The sequence below is a fragment of the Orcinus orca genome, chromosome 7, assembly GCF_937001465.1.
Source record: "Orcinus orca chromosome 7, mOrcOrc1.1, whole genome shotgun sequence".
NCBI lineage: Eukaryota > Metazoa > Chordata > Mammalia > Artiodactyla > Delphinidae > Orcinus > Orcinus orca.
The window spans coordinates 95,485,534-95,499,541 of NC_064565.1; the positions used below are offsets into that span (position 1 = coordinate 95,485,534).

The following is a 14,008-nucleotide window of genomic DNA, read 5'->3' on the forward strand; positions in this document are numbered from 1 at the left end:
ATGAAAAAATGTAAAATTTGATAACAAAATGAAGAATGTATGCCAAATTTTTGATATAGGATAATTTTAAATCATTTTAATTTTACTTTTATCTATAAAGAAGTAGAAATGCATTTAAATAGTATTGTTGTGGTTTATAATATTATTTTCAACGTTTTCTCTGAAGCAGGCTTTCTCAACAGTGGCACTATTGACATTTGGGGCTGGATACTTGTTCATTCTGGGGACTGTCTTTTGCATTTTAGGATGTTTAGCAGCATCCTTGGTCTCCATCCACTACAAGCCAGTAACACCTCCATCCTCTAGTCATGACTGTCTCCAGACATTGTCAAACGTCTGTCAAAATCACTGCCAGTTGAGAGCTACTGTTCTAAACCAAAAATGAGTGGTCTGAGGACCTATGAACCCCACACCTCTGGTATATAGAGATATCAACAGAGAGATGCATTGACAAAAGTACTATTTCAAACTCTGGCAAGGGCAACTTTGCTGGGACAAAGGGTACGAGAAAGATGAAGACTGGGTCAGATGGGTTTTCAGAGTTATGATGACTGGAGTAAGCATTATTATTAAAAGCAGGAATAAGCATCATATACCCATGAAAGATGTCTACACACTAAGTATTAAAAAAAATATGTAAATAGTATTAAAAAGGGATTAGGAAGAAATTGGAGATTTTTATTCTTAAAATGTTTCTCTAATATATTGTTAGCTAATGTATAATTTTGAAACTGATCACTTTTTGTTTTCTAAGATAAATTTTTGCTTGCTTGAAAAGTAATGTTTATGGTCTTAACTTCTTGTTCTAGAGTAGAGTAGTATCTATGAGCTTTCTGTAGTCAGAGCCCTGAAATATATTAATTTCATATGCCATAGCAAGCTGTTCAGAGTAAAACACATAGGTGTTGACTATGAAGTCATGATAGATATCAAAACTAAAAAAATAACTCCCTGAATGCTCATGCTTTCCATAGTAAAGTGTTTTATATTTTATATTCCTATTTATAGAAGAACCTACTCTATACAGCTACCCTCCTTCAGAAAAAAAAAAAAAAATTACTTGTTCTTGAAAGGTAAACTTTTGCTCAAAGACAGATTGGAAATAACGAAAGCAGATGATCCTAAATAGAATTTTTAAATTCTAAAGAGCTCTGGGAAAAAATCTGGGTAACTTCTTCTATAAATTAAGTCATGTCTTTTAAACATTATAACTGTTATATTATTGTCATATAAAACTGCAAAGAAACCTTAAAATGTAGTTCATCCTAAAGGTTGTTTCCTGACAGCTCAAAGTCCTACAGCATACTGAAATGTTGCTATAATTCAACTAGATTTTCCTAAATGGAATTTTCTAAAGACTTAAAAATCTATGCTGAGAAAATTAAACTAAAGTACGGAAACAAACTCATCATTGTGATGTGTTTTGGTGTGTGTAAGATCACATTTTTGGTATGCCAGTTATATGTATTTCAGAAAATATTTTAGTTTTCAACCCAAGGCATAATTTTCAGCTCAACTGCCTAACACATCCCTGAAAAGCCACTACTATAAAAAGAACTGTATTTTTGTTTCGAGCCCAACTTTTTATTGCAAAGGATTTATGCATGATTGAGAATAGTCCCCAGTATTTTTTTAATTGTGGATTTGAACTAAACTCTAAACTTCCTCTGCTTATCTATTTTTCAAAAGAATAAATGGTATGTATTTATGACAATATTTGTCAATGTCACTGTAAATTAAAAGAAAATTCTTTTTTTTTTTTCATTTTAAGAATGATCACTTCCAATAGAACAAAACAAGATCCCTGACTCTATTTTTTTTTCATCTAATTTGGATGGATATCAGTTATATCATTACTACTTAGTTTAGTCATGGCAATGAAAATAAAACATTCAAAAACTCAATAGACAGTAATTTCTATGATTTTTCTAGTTAGCTTTTAGTTTTGATATTTTCCCTCAGCAGTTCCTTGGTTGACTTGCATTCCTCTAGCTTCTTTCTTCTTTTACCACTCTACAGGAATGATAAAGGTACAACCAACCTGAAGAAATAAAGAACTAGAGTTTCTGCACCTAAAACTAATAAATAAATGATTTTTTGGACATTTTAAGAGGCCAAACTCTTCTTATTCCAGAGAAAGTTACTCTTGAAAAAGAACATCAACCACAAGGAAGCAACCAATTAAATTGAAAAGGGACAATGTTCTATAAGAAAACTTGCTTGTTCTCTTTAATGAGTGAATATCATGAAAAAAGGTACTGATCTTGATTAAGAAGACTTAATATTCACAAAACCAGACATGAAGTGAAACCCTGGCCTGGACTCTAGCATGGACAAGCCAACTGTACAGAAATTTTTTAGATAACTTGAGAAATTAGAATATGGATTAGATAGTAGACGAAATAAAAATGTGTTGGCATGTAAAGACGTGGACCAGAAATTGAAAAGACTGAGTTACAAAACAGTAGGATTTAATCAGAAAAAAGTTCATATACACATACACATATATGTGTGTAAAAAGATCTGGAAGAATGTACAATAAGACACTATGACTCTAGTGTTCTTATTTTTGTATTTTTACTTTTGGGCATTCTCTAATATTCTACAATATATTTATTTTCCCTTTGAAATAAAAGTTAATTAAATTTAAGAAAAATACAGAAAAAATAAATCATTGTCTAAAAGCTTAGTTTTACAATAATGGCCTCGTTTTCTTTCTTTATTTTCTTTTTGAATGTTTACTTTGCATCTTTTCAATTAAGAATTCATTTTGCTATTCCCTGTCCACTTTTATGATCTAAGTGCTTCTGCAGATATTTTCTATTCATTATAGGTTAATGTGTCTGAGACATTTAATTACCACTATGTTTCTTATAATTAACATTATGTTTTATAAGACCACTCTAATCTGAAGTTACACTACTTACACATTTCCTACGCCCCCTGCAGGTTTGATGATTCATAGGTGTAGGATAGATGTCCATTTTTTTTTTTTTTTCCTGAGAGTTAATGCTTCACTCTTTATGAGGATCCTTTGGATAAAAGGGATATAGCTACTTAAGTTGCTTTTTTAAATTACTGTATATCCCTCCTAGGTCTCATGCTGACTATTTCCAACTAGGCTATATTCCTGAAAGAGTGTGTTCCTCTTATATGTTAGTCAGGGTAGCCTCCAAGAGGCTGAAATGTGACACTATTAATGAAATCAAAACCAAGAGACCTCGAGTACTCTGTAATCCCTTATCTGTAACAGGATTATTATTTGTTTCCTATCTTTTACCTGTCCATTAAAAATCGCTGGGATCCCCTAAAGTATACAAGATAGGACATGACAAGTGATAAGTGCAAGCTTTTTCTAAAAGGATGCTATCAAGTGATATACCTTATTCTGTGATTTAGAAATAGTATAATGAAACTGATATTGTCTACTCATAGAAACTGATATAATAAGGGTTCTGAATCACAAATGAGCTTGACTAATTTATATAAAAGCATGTAACTTGGTTTTCACAATTTCATTCAGAAGTTCAGAGACAACACAATGCATTATACTCTACTGCCTTGAATGCAGTTACCTATTTTAAACAGTTATATATAGAAGAGTAGTGTCTTCCCAAACCATACTACTCATATAATAAGATGTATTCTTATTATTCATTACTCTGTTGACCCATGCTTTTCCTCACTGGAGAATATAAAATGTGAGAGAATCATGGAAGCTGATTTTATAAACATCCAAATATTTTCTTTCATTGATCTGTTTCCTTCCAGATAACAGATCACAAATAAAATATAGTAAAGTCAATATAATTTATGATTAAAACTCAAATGGTTTTAAAACTATTCCATTATACCAGTTTTCATTTAATGTCAAGGGCAGGCTATTCTACAAAAAATGTGCAGTGGTATTCTCTTTAAAATTGTAAATGGTAAAAGTGGTAGTTTGACTAATATAGTCACCAAATCTAAATCTATAGGATTCCTTTATATGAATTTCACCAAATAAAATGATTTTAAATTTGTAATATAGGTATATTTTTCTTCATTTCTTAAATACAGAATAATTTTCGGTTACAGATAAAGGAATCAATCAGCAGCCCTATAACACACTGACAGTATAGTTTGTAACTCACGGTATTGACTTTAAATCAGAGACCTCCATTTTTAGAAGCTTCTAAAGTAAATAGTTTGAAGATGGGTCATCAGAAGTTGCTGGATCAGACTTAGGGCTGCTTCACTGCTTATCTATGGGCACTAAAGGTTAAGCTGATTTTTTAAAAATTTACACAGAAGTAAAAACAAACAAGAAAAGCTGCAGGCTAGTCAGATAATTTTAACCGGACATTTTTGTATAAGAAAGTTTAAATAAAATTATAAAATAGTGCCTCTAACATTATTATTTTGTGTTTACCTTCAAATCTGCATGCTTTTTCCTTATAGTGCTGTATCATGCTGGAAAGATGTTTTCACATCAGACCAGTCAGAGCTTCAATTATGTTGTGCCTCCACTGGTTGTGAGCAGTGCCTCTATCAGATGACTCAGCTGAGATACACGTAAGTACATGCTTCACGTAAGGCAATGAAAAATAAATATAGCAGGAGCCAGCTAATCTTTCTTGGATCCTGAGATCTGATACACTTGCCTCTAGATCCTGCCTAGTAGTATTCTTAAATCAAATACCTTTAAGCACTGGCAAATCATATGCCTCCTGTAGGCCAGGACAGTCTCAGTTTGTACCACTGTTAAGTACCAGTAGAACCCAATTCACTCTCAAAAGTGCCCTGTGAGCAATAAATCAAATGTTTATCCTTAAATAAACACTTAGCCCAAGTTAGAGAATCTAGGATACCTTAAGATAACAAGTCTCTACATATATATGTATAAATAAACAAACAAATACATACACATTCATACAGGACTATCTAAGTATTAACAAGTTTCACTTCCTGGCAAGGTAAATTAATTACTGCCTGTAATAAACCTATATATAACATAAATGGATGTTTCCTAAATTAGAGTCAGATGTGATGATTCTCTGTAATCTTATATTTTCTTTTAAAAATATAACTAGATAACATTGGCTATCATCTTGTACCCTATCTTCCCTCCGAAAATGTTCCACTGACCATCAGACAAAAGCATGAATATATCATGAACCAGAGGTTAAATGTATCCTCAGTAATATACTTCACGTTTCCTAATTTGCTCTTGCTATAAGAAAAATGTAGTTGATCAAAAACATTTTGACACTTTAGTGAAAGAAAATTCTTAGAATCAGTTGCCAACTGAGATAAATAATGCAACTTTGCAAAAGGGACATTTTCAATATTATATTAATTATGCAAGTAAGCAGTTTAAACATAGCAAAAGTGCTGTCCAAATAAGAGGAAAACAAGGTTTGACTGCCATTAGGTACTCATGAGTTTTATGGTACATATAGTGTCACAAAAAAATTCATTTCATTTTCAATGGGAAATAATCTAATTGAAATGAAAATGTCAAAGACTTTCTATCCTGATATAGAAATATCCCCTTTCATAGAGGTAAACCAGAGATTTATCTGGTCTTATATACTACACTTAAGTTCAAATAATTTAAATAGACTGACTATGGACTTTTGATTCTAATAATACTTGTATATTTTTAATTAAAATTTTCTTTTTACATATACTGCATATTTTCACAATAACTATGCAATGTTGAGCTTATAACCTCCGTTTTAAAAATAAAGAAATAGACTCAGAAAAGTTAAGATACTTAGACAAGGTCAAACATAAATAGTAATGCTAACATTTTACGTCTTGTAATCTCAAGTCCATCAGTTTTTCAGCTATATATGTTGTCTTTCTAAAGATGATTCATTAGAATTTTTTTAGGGTAGATAAATACAATTCATTAGATTTTTCTTTAATACCTAAAACCTATAGTAGAGAATACAAAATAAATTTATTCAGGGGTTCTCATAAACTCTTTGATTTTGTATTTAGTTATATCTTAATATTGTAATTCTCATCAGACTATCATTTTAGCTGAATTGTTATGTTCACTGTGATTTAAGTCTATTAAATCTCTTATGCTCTTATTGAAGTTTATAAGTGATCTTATACTTCACTGAGTTTCATTTTATTTTTTCAGTGAGAAAACAGTTAAGAGGATTTGGGGGGCTTAAAAAAACACTGGATTTCCTTTAAGAAAAGCAAAATTAAGCGGTATCTGTCATTCTAGTGATAGTCCCTACTGCATTGTTACTCTGTTCAGTCTTCCCCAAAGCGGCTCAGATTTGAAACAAGAGACCTGAAACACTAGGAAATATTGAAATTCCCCAGAAGACATTTTAAGGGTTACTGACTAGGGCAAGGAGAGCCACATTCATGTTTTTTTTTCCCCTCGTGAAAACTGTGCTTATTCTGACCCAGAATTCCACCTGCTCTATAAATATGACACATCTTTTCTTTTTGAGCAAATGAAAGTGATGTGGGTCAGACTCTGAGGTAGACATCAGTTGACAGTTACAGGTTTTATCTGATGAGACCTAGAGTATTACAGTATGTCTCTCTCCTTTGATTAGGATTCACAATTCCTCTATTATACCTTAACTATGACCAGAAGTGTTGAGTGCTGAAGCAAATGAATCAAAACATACTGCCCCTTTTCCTAACTAAATTTAAATATTTCTTGACTTGTCTTCATGTGTTTAAATAAATCTTTGTTCCCCAATATTTTTTCAATATGAAAATGTTACATATTATTCAATAACACAGTGTTACGAAGTATTTCAGAAGAGATATTACCATTAAACGAATATGTAAATATCATTCGGATTGTTTTATGTCTAGAATTAGCTCTGAGAAAAATTTCTAATAGTTTCATGGTAATTCCTTCCTTCTATTTATAAGTAATATTTACACCTATCTACGGGTTTTTGTTTGTTTGTCACAATTTTAGGGAAAGCATACAAACCTGTACATTTGATTTTTGAGGCAACTATTCTCATGATTAAATACACCATCCTGAAGATACAAATAATCCACCTATGAATTTTACACTCATGAATTTTTTTCTGCTTTACTGAGGTATAATTGACAAATACCTATGAATTTCTACAAATGAAATATTGAAAGGGAATTAGATAAGGAAGAAATTCTCTGTTAACAGATCTTTGTAAGAGCTCAGATGAATTTTTAGTCCTCAGACTTGTGTGTGTGCGTGTGTGTGTGTGTGGTTTATACCTATTACACAATATCATTAATGTTTATATTAGTAGAACACTTTTAACATCATCTTTATAGATTGAATATGTAAGTATGTTTAATGAAACAGAAAATTGTAAATATTTAATTACAAAATATATAATCTACTAAGTACTACTCCATTCTATTACCCATTCATTACATAGATGGTAATCTGAAGCAATATGCCAAAGGATTAAAAAATTGAAGATAAAAATCTGAAAATTTCAGTTGTGACTTACCAAAATTGTTCAGCATGCTAGGAATTAATTAGTTTCACAATAGAGCAGAAAATATTACATAAATACTTCTCTATGAAGTAAAGTGGGGGAGGAATAAATCATTACAGGCACTATTCTTTGCTCTCCTATGTTAAAAATTTTCTTCACCTCAAAATCTCCATTCATTCTAATCACTGTAATCTCACATATCTATGTTACTAACAGGTATTATAGACTATGGCAAATTGCATTTACCTTTATCTATCAAGTCATTACACCACACATTTGTGTCATGTTTACTGGGTACAATTACATAATACAGATTCAAGCAGTCCCATTTTGAGAGGATTCACAAACTAATTTTTTAAGTAATAGTTTTTTTATTTTACATACAAATACATATATAAAGCATCTTTGATTTCTTTCAGTATGCTTTTAAGGCACTCCAATCCTTGCCTTAGACTAAAAACTTTTTTTTTTTAATGAAATGCTTACACAAAGGCAGTAAGAAAGTGTCCTTCTTGAAAGAAAGAAAAAAAAAAAACTCCTTTTCATTCAGATGATATGTTTTCTATTTATTTTGCCCTGCTGGTACCCTTATTTCCCTCTGAGGGCACTTCCAAGTGTTAATGGGGAGTTGGATGAAATGAGAAGGGAGGAGACTTTGAGAAGAGGTACAGCTGCAGGGAAAATGCCAGGATTTTGGACATCCATGTGGGGTCACTGAACATTTCTTCCAGGATTAAAAAACAAAAGTGACTTTTACCAGGTGTTTTATATGTCTTATGTCAAATAATTCTTCTGACATGATTATTTATGTATGATGAATCTGAGGTAGGTTATATAACTTGCCCCAGGTCATAAGCATTCTAAGTGGAGAGTCAAGATTTGAATCTTGGCATGGTTTCCTCTAAAATCTTTTTTGCTTCCATTAACATATGACTATAAGAGTATATTAGGGGGGCTTCCCTAGTGGCGCAGTGGTTGAGAGTCCGCCTGCCGATGCAGGGGACACGGGTTCGTGCCCTGGTCTGGGAAGATCCCACATGCCGCGGAGCGGCTGGGCCCGTGAGCCATGGCCGCTGAGCCTGCGCGTCCGGAGCCTGCGCTCTGCAACGGGAGAGGCCACAACAGTGAGAGGCCCGCGTACGGCCAAAAAAAAAAAAAAAGAGTGATTACTCTCCTAATATACTAGATAAATAGGCCATGAAGTGAAGATATTTTCAAGACTGGTTAGCTATTTTAATAGTGCTTATTGGTGGCAGTGAGGGACATAGTAGGGAAGCATAGAGGCTGAGGAAGAAAAGTATTTCCAACAGCAGAAATGATTCAGTGTATAAACCTGATGGTGAAGACAGACAAAGGAAGAGTCAAAGATGGCTAGGCTCCCGTGCCTGCGTGAGTGGAAGGCTGATGACTCCATTCATGGACTTGAGAAATCAGGAGAAAGATATTCGGAAGGAGAAGCGCTGATTCTTTGGGGTCTATGGATTTGAGGTGCAGAACAATATACAGGTATATTGTTATCTTTTCACTATGCCTTCAAATTTCTGTGTCTCCTTGTTCCTCCTCTAATATCAAGACTTACACCTGTGTTGATTTTAATAGCTTCTCATTTTTAATTGATGAGAGCCATGGATAACATAATGTCATTTCCTTTAAATTTTTCCAATACTTTCTTTTTTCTCTGGGAATGCTAGAAATGCAAAAGAAGAAAAAGCTTGGTTCAAGGGCTTTTTTTCATTTCTGTTTTCTTTCCTCCCCCTTTCCCTTTGTTTTCCTAAGGAACTGTTATTTTTCAGTTTGATTTCTTTCATTAAGTTGAAGTTTGCTGTATCAATCTATTTTTGTTCTGACCTTTTGAGACCATTCATTTTTAAGTGTAACAAAACTCTAAAATAGTTAATATACTTAGAAATCTTATTTGTACTATTGTACATGGAGCTGCTCTTCACATTGGGTAACATGCTGAAACCCTGTGCCTTTTTAAGTCTATATAGATCTTTGTTAATTTTGAGTCCTAATGACATCCCCTTTATGGAGAATTTAAAGTTTGGCATTAAATATTAAACTTAAAGAAAGTTCTGTAATTGAAAAAGATAGCTAAACATAATGATTCTGAAAGAGGCCATTTCATACTTTTTATTTTTTGATTTGGTAATTTTCATAGGAACAACCTTATGTTCATATATAAAGGGCTAAGTGCTAATAAACGGCCTCAATTTTATTGCCATCTCTGTGATCCAATTCATTCCATTTTGCTATCATATTTACAAGAGTATCTCCCCTTAGCACTATGTGTCTCTTTTATACACTCCCAAACTAAACTTAATTTAGTTGTTTATAATTATTCTCTCTCAGATTCTTTTCTATTTCTAGGTAAATTATAAGCCCTGTAAGGTTAGGGACTATTATTTCTATTTTTATATTACCCTATACCTCCAGTAATATTCTCTAAGAAGATTCTCAATAATTATCATTAAATAAATCAAACAGCAAATAGGATACTTTAGGTGATAATATATTTAAGAAAAAATGCAATTATTTCACTTAAGACTTTTATAGTATTTGGAACAATTGTGAATTGCTCAATTCACTTGTGCTCTATTAATTACTGAACTAATTCCCATTACAATTTAGTTTCTCCACGGAATCCGTACTTGTCAAGGTCACTAATGGTTTCCTTATTGTCAAATTAAATAGTCATTTCTTAGATCTAATCTTAACCAATCACTTAGTAACACATCATGTGAGTGATCACTTTCCCTTTCCTAAAACACTGTCTTTCCTTGAGTTTCTCCTCTACCTGGTCAGTCCTTTTCAGTCCTGTTATTTGCTTCCTCCTTATCTCCCTGACCTCTAGAGGTAGAAGGGTCCCAGGACTTAACCATTGGATTTCTTCTCTTCTCTACTTACATTTACTCCCTAGATATGATATCCTCCATCTCTTTATCTATGTAGTGATAAGCAAATCTATATCTTTAGTCCAGACCTCCTCTCCTCTAAATTTATATTTTAATTTCAATTTCAATTGATGTCTCCACTTAGATAGCTAATATCTCAGTCTTAGAAATTCCAAAATAAACTTTGATTCCAACAACCTTCTCCTCCCAAAAGGTATTTCCTGCTCCTCCCTAAGTCTCTTATTTTGGCAAATGGCAATTTTATCTTTCTGTGTTCTTTCATATTCCACACCTATTTAAGCTAAGAAAAAGCTTACAAACACATAATTAGATCCTTGCTCATTACTGTTCCTTTCTTCTCTACTTAAGTATAGTCTATCCCTTTGGGGGCAAATATTCTTTTATTTCTAATCTATAACATTTAGTTCTAATATATCCCATGCTATCTACTGACTTACGGTTTAATTTAGCTCATCTAGGAGTTCTACAATAGCGTTGCAATTTTAAGGGTCTTATTTTCATGACCAATATGTAAATTTCAAAATAAAATTAGGGACATGTACATATTCAGAGCTTAAAGGTAAAATAATGGAATTTCTATTTTTAAAAGTACAAATATAAGCCCTTTAAGTGCTGGAATTGTGTCACAGATGTCCTCATGTTTTTTGGAGGCTAGTTTGTCTCATGAAAAGAATCATTAAATAATTATTACACAAACAAATAACTGAATGCATACTTTACTTCTATATTTAGATACTTTTCATCTTAAATCAACCCTTAAAAGCACATAAATATTTCAACAATTTCAGAGTTTCCTATATATTTTTAAACTTAACAAAAGTGTAATTGTAAAGAATTTCTAGTGAAAAGAAAATGGGAAAAGTGATTTCATGTTTCTTGAACTGAAGCTAATATGTGTTTAATATTTGCTTATTTCTGATTTTTAAGTAATAAATAAAATAATATTTTCTCATAAAAGCAATGAAAATAATCCTTGGACCAGTTGTTATTTTTGTTTGCTTGTATTAGTTTAGTCTATCTCTCACCCTCACCATATACTGTGTCAAAGTTTCCACTTGACTAACCCAACTGTCATTCTGAATCCCCTGCTCCCCAAAAACTCCTAATCTAGGGATTTTTAAAAAGCTCAACAACTTCCCCAGTCTCTCTACATCTTGATGTGAATATACAACAAATTTCTAGCCAATGAGAGAAAAGCAAATTTCAGCTAGAGGAATTCTGGGAAAGGAAAGGTACAGCTGATGAAATCTGTCCCTCCTCTTGCGTCCTCAGATGTAATGCTTAGAGCTGCAGCAGCCATCTTACTACCAAAACAGAAAGATAAGAAAATGACATGGATTCTGGCCCCGATGTTACTGATCCATAGAACCAAAGGCAATAACAGCTCCCTCACTTCTAGACTTCTGTATTTTAAAGAATAACACATAAAACTATTTGTTGAAGCCACTAACATCAGGCTTAATTTCACTTGTAGCCCAAGTAAGGTCCTAACCGAAAAAGGAACTATGTCCAGATTTTCCAAGTTTAACTTCTTTTCTTGCATTGAACTATCAAATGCATTATCTCTAGACAATCAGATTTTTAAAAACAAAAGATGAAACAGATGGCTCTTCCCTTTTTCAGGTAACAGTTAATAACCCTGGTGCTTCTATTATGTTTGCTTAATTATCACAGTCTCTTGGTTATTTACCAGGCTTTACCTACATCAGCCTTGACTGAACACTCTTATTAGGGGTGAGGTGGGGAGGTGTCCTACACATCTACAAGTAACACTAAGTAGAAGCTTGTAAAGCTTCTTCAAGAATGTAGTTTCTGAGTTGTGGAATTTAAATATGTTGTAATGGACAGTATTCATTGCCATCCATTTTCAAATAGTGATAAAATTCAAAAGTACTAAAATGTTTTCATAATTTACGAACCTCAAGCAAATATTGTACTGGAAAATCAATAAAGAGAACATGAAGAAAACAGAGCTCTTCATTAGCATTTAACTTGGCAAAACATGAATATCCAATTTTTCTAATTCCTGGGCCCATAGCAGATTGGAAGTAACCCAAAGGAAAAAAAAAATGATAGGGTGAAGCTGTTTCTGTCTATCTCTTTTAAAATACTCTGCAGAGGACTCAGAGAAAAGACAAACAAACCCTCCTTGCAGAGACTCTTGGTGACGGCGCTCTACTTTAACTAATGATTTTAGCCTAGAGTGGATAGCTTTTATATCCTAAGGGGAGGTCTATTGTGACCATAATCACAAGAACACATTTTAGAGCATCTAACAATGTTTAACAATATAACTCCTTTTTGAACTTATATAAATGCCCAATCCCTAATTAGAACACATTTCTAATTATGGGGAAACCCATTTTTTTCTCAAGCAATTGCTTAGAAGATGTTATGATCCTGCAGATGTTCTGAATACAGATTTAGAGCCACCAGATAACATAAACAAAGAAAAAAAAATCAAACCTAAGTCAATTCAAATAACATTGAAATAATATAATAGCAAGACAACTTTACACTTTGCCTGAAACCATTTCATTTACATGCAAAAGAAATCATTCCTACTAAGGAAAAAAAAATCCACATCTACATGAACCAGATTCTCTTCCTTCCCAGCTAGAATATTAATTTTTCAATCTGTTGTCTATTATTTTTTTATTATTGAAATTATGTACACTATTAACATTAGGCTATATTTGATAGTATATACTGTTTTAGGCATCCAGGGATGAATGTTTTAAAATCTCTTTCTCTTGTAAATGATCATGAAGGAAATCTAAAAGCAGTGCGAAGTTGACTATTAATTCCTTTTAAATGTCTTGACTGATGCATATCTACAAAATTTCTTCTTCTCAGTCTTTTAATTTTTCAGATTACATATCTTTATTTTTCCATGTGGGAAATTATCTAAGCAAATGGATCACCTTTACTTATAATCATGCCACCTGAGTTAATGCAAAATTTCAGTTTTTCTTAGGGCAAATAGAAGAACAAGAGATAGCAGTTAATAGGCCTTAACTTCACTACCCAGCAGTGAGCTGGTGACTGGAAAACATTATCTCTTTGGGACCACTGATATATTAGTACTTTAGTTTTTTGGCAAAATAGTCAAAAACAAACAAAACAACCTAATTTACAATCTATTTTTAAAAATTTACAACAGTAAATTTAGGATGATATGCAACAGTCACCAACCTGTAACATTCATTCTAGTTATTCTTTTTTATCAGGTAATGATGTCTTAGTAATTAAAAGAGAGCAAGAGGTAGAGAGAGAGAGAGGGAGGGAAAATAAAGGGAGAGGCCCTTTGAAGAAATCTAGAGTTAGTATTTTTTTTAAAAGGTTTAGGCATTGCTAGAACTAAGTTAATTTTTAAGTTTTACTAAATTATTTCAAAACTATATAGGATCAGAGTCATCTTATGAATTTTTAAACCATTAAAGATCCATTTATGTATATCTGTCCATCTAGGATTACTTAAAACCAATTTTTAAAAAATCAACAAACTTTGAAAGAAGATTAATTAAGCTTATTTATCCATCAAGTCCTCTCTATAACATGATTGATGACACCATAAAGAAAGCAATACATTCATTAGAAGAAATTTTTAAATCAGGCAGTCCTTGGCAACTT

General features: G+C 32.4%; 1 protein-coding gene across 1 annotated transcript in view; it reads right to left on the reverse strand.

Moving 5' to 3' along the window:
• ERBB4 (erb-b2 receptor tyrosine kinase 4) overlaps nt 1–14,008 on the reverse strand; it is a 310,925-nt gene that overhangs the window by 230,067 nt on the left and 66,850 nt on the right. The window lies entirely within an intron of this gene.